Source organism: Gossypium hirsutum, chromosome D02, assembly GCF_007990345.1.
Source record: "Gossypium hirsutum isolate 1008001.06 chromosome D02, Gossypium_hirsutum_v2.1, whole genome shotgun sequence".
Lineage (NCBI taxonomy): Eukaryota > Viridiplantae > Streptophyta > Magnoliopsida > Malvales > Malvaceae > Gossypium > Gossypium hirsutum.
The window spans coordinates 56,775,714-56,782,633 of record NC_053438.1 but is presented as its reverse complement, the minus strand read 5'-3'; the positions used below and the strand labels follow the sequence as shown (position 1 = coordinate 56,782,633).

At 29.9% G+C, this 6,920-nt stretch overlaps 1 long non-coding RNA gene across 1 annotated transcript; it reads left to right on the top strand.

Moving 5' to 3' along the window:
- The first annotated feature begins 5,202 nt into the window (after nucleotides 1–5,202).
- Nucleotides 5,203–6,694, top strand: LOC107909866 (uncharacterized). The gene is made up of 3 exons (XR_001687384.2): nucleotides 5,203–5,540; nucleotides 6,334–6,385; nucleotides 6,460–6,694. It is a non-coding gene; the product is annotated as an uncharacterized lncRNA (long non-coding RNA).
- The last annotated feature ends 226 nt before the right edge of the window (nucleotides 6,695–6,920 follow it).

The window sequence follows — 6,920 nt, the reverse complement described above, 5'->3', positions numbered from 1 at the left end:
GAAAGAAAAATGAAAAAAAACCAACCAACCCATCATCTTCCATGCATCCAACTGAGAGAAGAGAGAAAGAAAGAAAGTTTTGCTTTCTTTACAATTTGGTCCCTCTAAAAAAATTACCATTTTCACCTAAAAATCAAAAGAATTTTCATATCCATCACGAGAGAAAAATAACAAGGAGACTATGGGGAGCTAGAATATCAATTTAGATTCAAGAAATAGAGGCTGGAGGAGAGAGAAAATCAAGTTAAAGATTGAAATCAATTGAGCAAGGTAAGAGCATCAAGATTTCAATATATTTTGAGTTTGATATTATTGAAAAAGTATGAAATTGATGTTAATGTAGGGTTTTATTATATAAGGTTTTATGTTCTTGATATTTTAGTGAAGAGAAAATAAGAGAAAGTGATGAGAAATAGTGTAGAGAAGGAAAATAAGAGTGTTATAAACTTAGTAATCAATATTTTGCACTAAAACAGTTTTGGATAGTAGCAGTAGGTTAAATTTGAAAAATCACCATAAATTGTGAAAATCTAATTAGAGGATTAATAAATGATGAAATTAAATCTTATTGAGTCTAGTTTCTTATACAAGAAACGGTGTAAGCAATAGAATTGTAAATCATGAGATATAATAAATTTTGTGAGACAAGGTTAGAATGATTTCGGGTTCCCCTGTATTGACTTTGGAAAATCATAAAAAATTGGAGAAAAATAATTAGAGGCTTAAATTTATATTTTTAAATCCTTAATGAGTCTATTTTCAATAGAAACAAACAGAAACATCATTAGAATTCTGTATGAGGAGATAATTAATTTTTAGTGAAGAAGGGTCGGAACTGTTAGATAGTAGAATAGGGATGACTTTAAAGAATGAAATGTACTTATTGGCTAATCCAAAAATTCTTAAAATTTTATGATAAGAACATATGTGAGCCTAGTTTTAGATAAAATTTACGGATATTAATTTGGAGTTCTATAACTCAAGATATAAATAATTTAGTTACTACAACTCAAGTGGACAGCTTTGAATGAATTTATATAAGTAAATGGTGAAATTATAGATAATGTTACCTATAAGCATGTTATATGCATTAAGGATGTGGAATGGATAGGAGGAGGAGGAAAATATATGATTATTTAACTAGCATGAGTTTTCATTAAAAATGACCAATTTACATGTTTTAGGTCCAGGGCCTAAATTGAACAAATGTGAAACTTTAAGGGTAAATTTGTAAAAATGTCAAAAAGTGACCAAATTGCATGAAATGGATTGGTTATTTATCTAAATTACAAAATTGAATGAAATTTAGAACAATATTGGGTGGAAATATGAGAAAAATAGAAAATTTCCAAAATGTCCCTGAATTTTGGTATTTTTACGATTTAGTCTGGTGAGCTCGTATAAGCTATATTTTATATAATTTTAATTGAAGTGAATGCTATTTGGCAATGAATATTATATATATGTCTGTGTTTTATTATTGGAATCGAATTATTATTGGTAATATGTATAATTATTTGATGCATTTAAATGATTATCGGAAGCTCGATTGGGTTGGAAGCTTGTTGGAGATATATCACATTATCCATTGGTTCTATTGGTAATTTTGGATGATTTGATTCTGGTTATAATGGCTTGTACAAGTTAAATTGGTTAATGTTAGCTCATAAATGTTTTGATTTTAATTGGTCATAAATATGAATGCTTGATGAAATGAAATGTCTGAAAATTAATTTGTAAACTCCGGTAATGCTCTATAACCCTATTCTGGAGAAGGATATGGGTTAGGGGTGTTACAATAAGAAATGTTTTTATAGTGCATTTTGAAGATTTGCATGATTCACTCATATACCTTGTTGCTAAAAATGAAAATAATTCTTTATTATGGCATAGAAAAGTAGAACATGCTAGTAAGAGAATATTGCATAAAGTAGTTAAAACTGACTTAGTGAGAGGATTGCCCAAAATTGATTTTTAATTAGATAAAGTTTGTGATGCATCTGTTAAGGGTAAACATACAAGAGTTTCCTTTAAACCTATTAATGATATATCAACTAGTATAGTTTTTCAACTAATTCACATAGATTTTTTTGGTCCTATTAGGAAAACTAGCTTGGGTGGAAAATAATATGCTTTTGTGCTTGTTGATGACTATTCTAGATTTACTTGGGCTCTTTTCTTAAGTACTAAAGATGAAGCTTTAGAAAAATTCATCACATTTTCAAAAATAAATCAAAATGACAAATGTTGCTCTATCACTAGTGTTAGAAGTGACCATGGAACCAAATTTCAAAATCTTGGATTTGAAAATTTTTGCAACTCAAATGGAATTAGCTATGTTTTTTCTACACCTAGAACCCCTCAATAAAATAGAGTTATTGAGAGGAAAAATTGAACTATAGAAGAAATGGCTAAAATTATACTTTGTGAAAATAATTTACCAAAATATTTTTAGGCAGAAGCCACAAACACCGCTTGCTATATTGCTAATAAAGTAATGATTAGGCCTATTTTAAAGAAAACTTCATATGAACTTTTCAAAAATAAAAAAAAAATTTGATGCAAGTGTTTTTTTTAAACAATGACAAAGATAATTTTTGTAAATTTGATGCAAAAAGTGATGAATGAAATTTTCTTGGTTATTCTTTAAATTCTAAAGCTTTTCTAGTGTTTAACAAAAGAAATTTATCAATAGAAGAGTCTATACATATTGTTTTTGATGACTCTAGCCTTCTTCCTAGAAAGGATTCTTGTATTGATAATGATGATGCATAAATTTTTAATAATAATGATAAAAAGGATCAATCCTCAAGTGAGAAGATTCAAGAACAAACACCACATGCTCTAGAAGAGCTTACAATAAAGGAAAGGGAAGTCACTCATAAAATAGAGTTCAATTATGTGAAGGATGTTAAGATATTAGGAGATCTATCAAAAGGGGTAACTACTAGATCTTTTCTTAGAAATACTTGTAATTTTGTTTCATTTCTCTCATACATTGAGCCTAAAAATATCAAAGAAGTATTAAATTATGTATATTGGATATTTTCTATGCAAGAATAGTTAAATAAATTTGAGAGAAGTATGGACTCTAGTTGAAAGATCTAGTGAAAAATCTACTATAGGTACTAAGTGGGTTTTTTTAAACAAGCTAGATGAGAGTGGTAACATAGTGAGGAACAAAGCTAGGCTAGTTGCTCAAGGTTACACTCAAGAGGAAGGAATAGACTATGATGAAACATGTGCTCTTGTAGCTAGAAAGAAACCATTAGGATGCTTTTAGCTTTTGCATGCTTTAATGATTTTAAACTATATCAAACAGATGTAAAAAGTGCTTTTCTAAATGGTTTCATAAATGAAGAAGTGTATGTTGAACAACCACAAGGTTTTAAAGATCCAAAATTTCCAAACCATGTTTTCAAACTTTCCAAAGCTTTATACGGTTTGAATCAAGCTCCTAGAGCTTGGTATGAAAGGTTATAACATTTTCTTACTGAAAAAGGTTTTAGTAAAGAGAAAGTTGACATAACACTTTTTATTAAAAGAAAATACAAGGATTTATTAGCGGTTCAAATTTATATTGATGATATTACTTTTGGTTCTACTAATGATTTTCATTGTCAAGAATTTTATAAGTTAATGCAAGGTGAATTTGAGATTAGCATGATAGGAAAACTAAACTTCTTCTTGGGACTCCAAATCAAGCAAAGTAATGATGGCAACTTCATTAATCAAGCTAAGTACACAAAGAAAATGCTCAAGAAGTTTGGGATGGACAATCTCAAACCACAAGCTACACCAGTGAACCCTTCTACAAAGCTCGACAAAGATGAGGAAGGTAAATGTGTAGATTTAAAATTGTATAGGTCAATGATTGGCTCTTTGTTTCATCTTTCCACAAGTAGACCCGATATTATATTTAGTGTATGCTTATGTGCTAGTTATCAATCTTGTCCTAAGGAATCACATTTACAAGCCCTTAAGAGAATCTTTAAATACCTTAAAGGCAGTCCTAATTTAAGTCTTTGGTGTCCTAGAAACTCATCCTTTAGCTTGCATAAAACAAGAACCTAAGGACTATGGAATTGATATAGATATCGTTCCTATCAAGTGTGACAATACTAGTGCTATTTGTCTCACTAAAAATCTCATCCAACATTCTAGGACTAAACGCATTTAAATAAGGCATCATTTTATTAGAGATCATGTCTGAAAAGGAGAAATAATTCTAGAGTTTTTTGACACCTTAAATCAATTAGCAGATATTTTTACAAAACCTTTAGACAAAGAAAGATTTTGGACACTAAGAGGAGAATTAGATACTACTACATTGCCTTAATTTTGTGTTCAAATGAATTTTAGTCCTTTTTTTTTGTTTTAAAACCATTTTATAACTTCAAATTGATTGCAAAAGTATATGTGCATGATTTATATGACCTTATTAGTCTAACATGACTTAATTTTTTTTTTTTGCTCTTGAACTTGCTAGAATAGACTAAATTTTATTAACTTGGTCATTTTTTGTTTCTTCATTACCCATATGCATCATGCGTACATTATGCATTTTCATGCTTAAGAAACCATTAGGAATGATATTAGAGTCATTTTAGGACCCTTAGAACCCTTTAGGACCTAAAAATCTCGTTTTTGTAATTTTATTGCACTTCGAAAACAGAAATGCAATTTGGTATCGATACCATTTAAAAAATATCGATACTTTTATAAAATATCGATACTCGTAAGAAAAATATCGATACCACAGGGACTTTAAGGGCACCTAAACCGTGGTTAGCAAAACAGATTTCCAAAACCTTTAAAAAATTTATCTTCTCCGAAAACCTCTCATCTCATATCCAAAGTTTCTTCAAATTTATTGATTTTCTCATCAAATCTTGACTTTGAAACACTATCCAACACTATTTCTTCAAGATTTATTCAATATTGCTTTGAGATTTTTCCTATTTCAATACTTTTTAAGGTAAACTCAAAATTTTCAAACTTTTGATTTTGTACAATGTAAGCTGAAATTTTCATTCTTAATGGATTATTGGGTTGATATGTACTATAAAATTTGTGTTTTGATGCAGGGGGTTTGCTTTTCCTAAACCTTTTCTTAAATTTTTTAACTAAAATCCTTGTACACCAATTGTTAAGTGTTTAACAAAATTCCCAAATGATATTTTTTTTGTGCCTTAGGTTGTGTTCTTTAATGCTTTTCAGATGAGTTTTCGCATGTAAAAGTAGTTTTCCCTAAAAAGCAATAAGGAATAGACTTCACTAATAGCAAATTTTCAACTTATTTGAAGTGCTTTTGGGCAGATGAAAAAGCAGAATTTCTTAGCTTTTTTAGCCAAAAAGTGCTTTTGGGCTGGTATTTTACTTTTTTAGCCAAACACAACGCTGGTTCTTTATTTTCATCCAGAAAGCACTTTGATTTCATCTCTTAATCACTGGTTCTTTATTCTTTTTCATCGCTGGTTCTTTGTTCCTCTTCTCCACTTAAGAAGTCTCTGGTTCTTTGTTCCTCTTCTCCACCACCGGTGAGTTTATCTTTTTCTTTTCTTCTTCTGTATATTTTTGTTTGTCTTTATTATGGGATTGATTTTTATCATTATTTCTTTTGTATATTTTCTTCTCTTCTCTACCACTGGTGCTTCTCTTTGGGAGATTTTCTTCTCCCATTCAAAACCCATATTTTTATTTCTTCTCCCATTCAAAATCTCTTTACTTTTCAACTTTTAGAATGAATTCACCTCTCGTTTGTTGTTACAATGCTGATTTTTTATGCTTTTGTTTTCTGTAATGTGACTAGTAAAGAACACTTGAAGAAGAAGGGCTAAATGTCGAACAATTTCTGGCATTTTAGTTCTAGCATTTTAGTTCTACAATTTAATATAGTAGGACGACATTTTAGTTCTAGCATTTTGTCAAACAATTTCTGGGCAGAATTGATCATGCCAACTTTGCTGTAAAATACCATCAGGCAATTTAGTGAGCCTTTCAAGGAAATATCATTATACCAATTTGTTTATGGTTTGAGTACTTACCATGTTCATCAATAACAATAGGGTTCTGGTCATCCTTTTTAGCCTGGTCTTGAGGCATAAACGTTAGATAAACGCTACTAATTTCTGCCTATGTTTGAGTCATAAAACTAGCTGACCAAGCTTCTAGGTAAATCATTACTCAGCTTTGATACCATGTTGCAGTACTCATGATGAAGTAGAGGTTGTTTAGTGATGACAATCTCGAATTTGGCTAGGTATTGTATAATTGCCTATTTGGACAAAAACATTCCAATTCAAAGGTTTAACATGTTTGTTATTTCTACAGGGTCTCTATATTACTAATACTTGTTTGCCAATCAGGATATATACTTATAAAGGTACCTTTGCTACTTAATCAAAATCTCCCTGAATTGGACCAATGCAATGATTGATATATTTTGGTTTTTAACAGGTACAGAGGAAGATATGGGCAACATTTTAATCTGTTTCAAGTTATAGATATAAGAGATGGATTATATAGTAAATCAAATGTTGCAGAGAGCTGAATTGTTTATTACTGTCTCCAGCCAAGCAATTATAGTTTTTGGTCTCCCTTTTAAGGATTATCAAACTTGTTTCTTAGTGACTATATATTATTATGATGAATTATTACTTTTGCTTGAATGTATGGTTTATCCATGGTTGAACTCTCTTGTCTACCTTTGTTGTCTCCAATTCTTTTTTTCTTTTTATTCAATATAGCCATTGACAGTACATGTTTTTACTTGTTTCTGTGGATGCTATTCACTATAAACATTAGAAAACAACCTTAAATTTTTACCACAGTTTTATCTTGTAGTCAATTCAACAGTTTTCAGTTTTGTCTCCTATTCAAAATTTGTACCCAAAAGATTAAAGTAGTCTTATCCATCT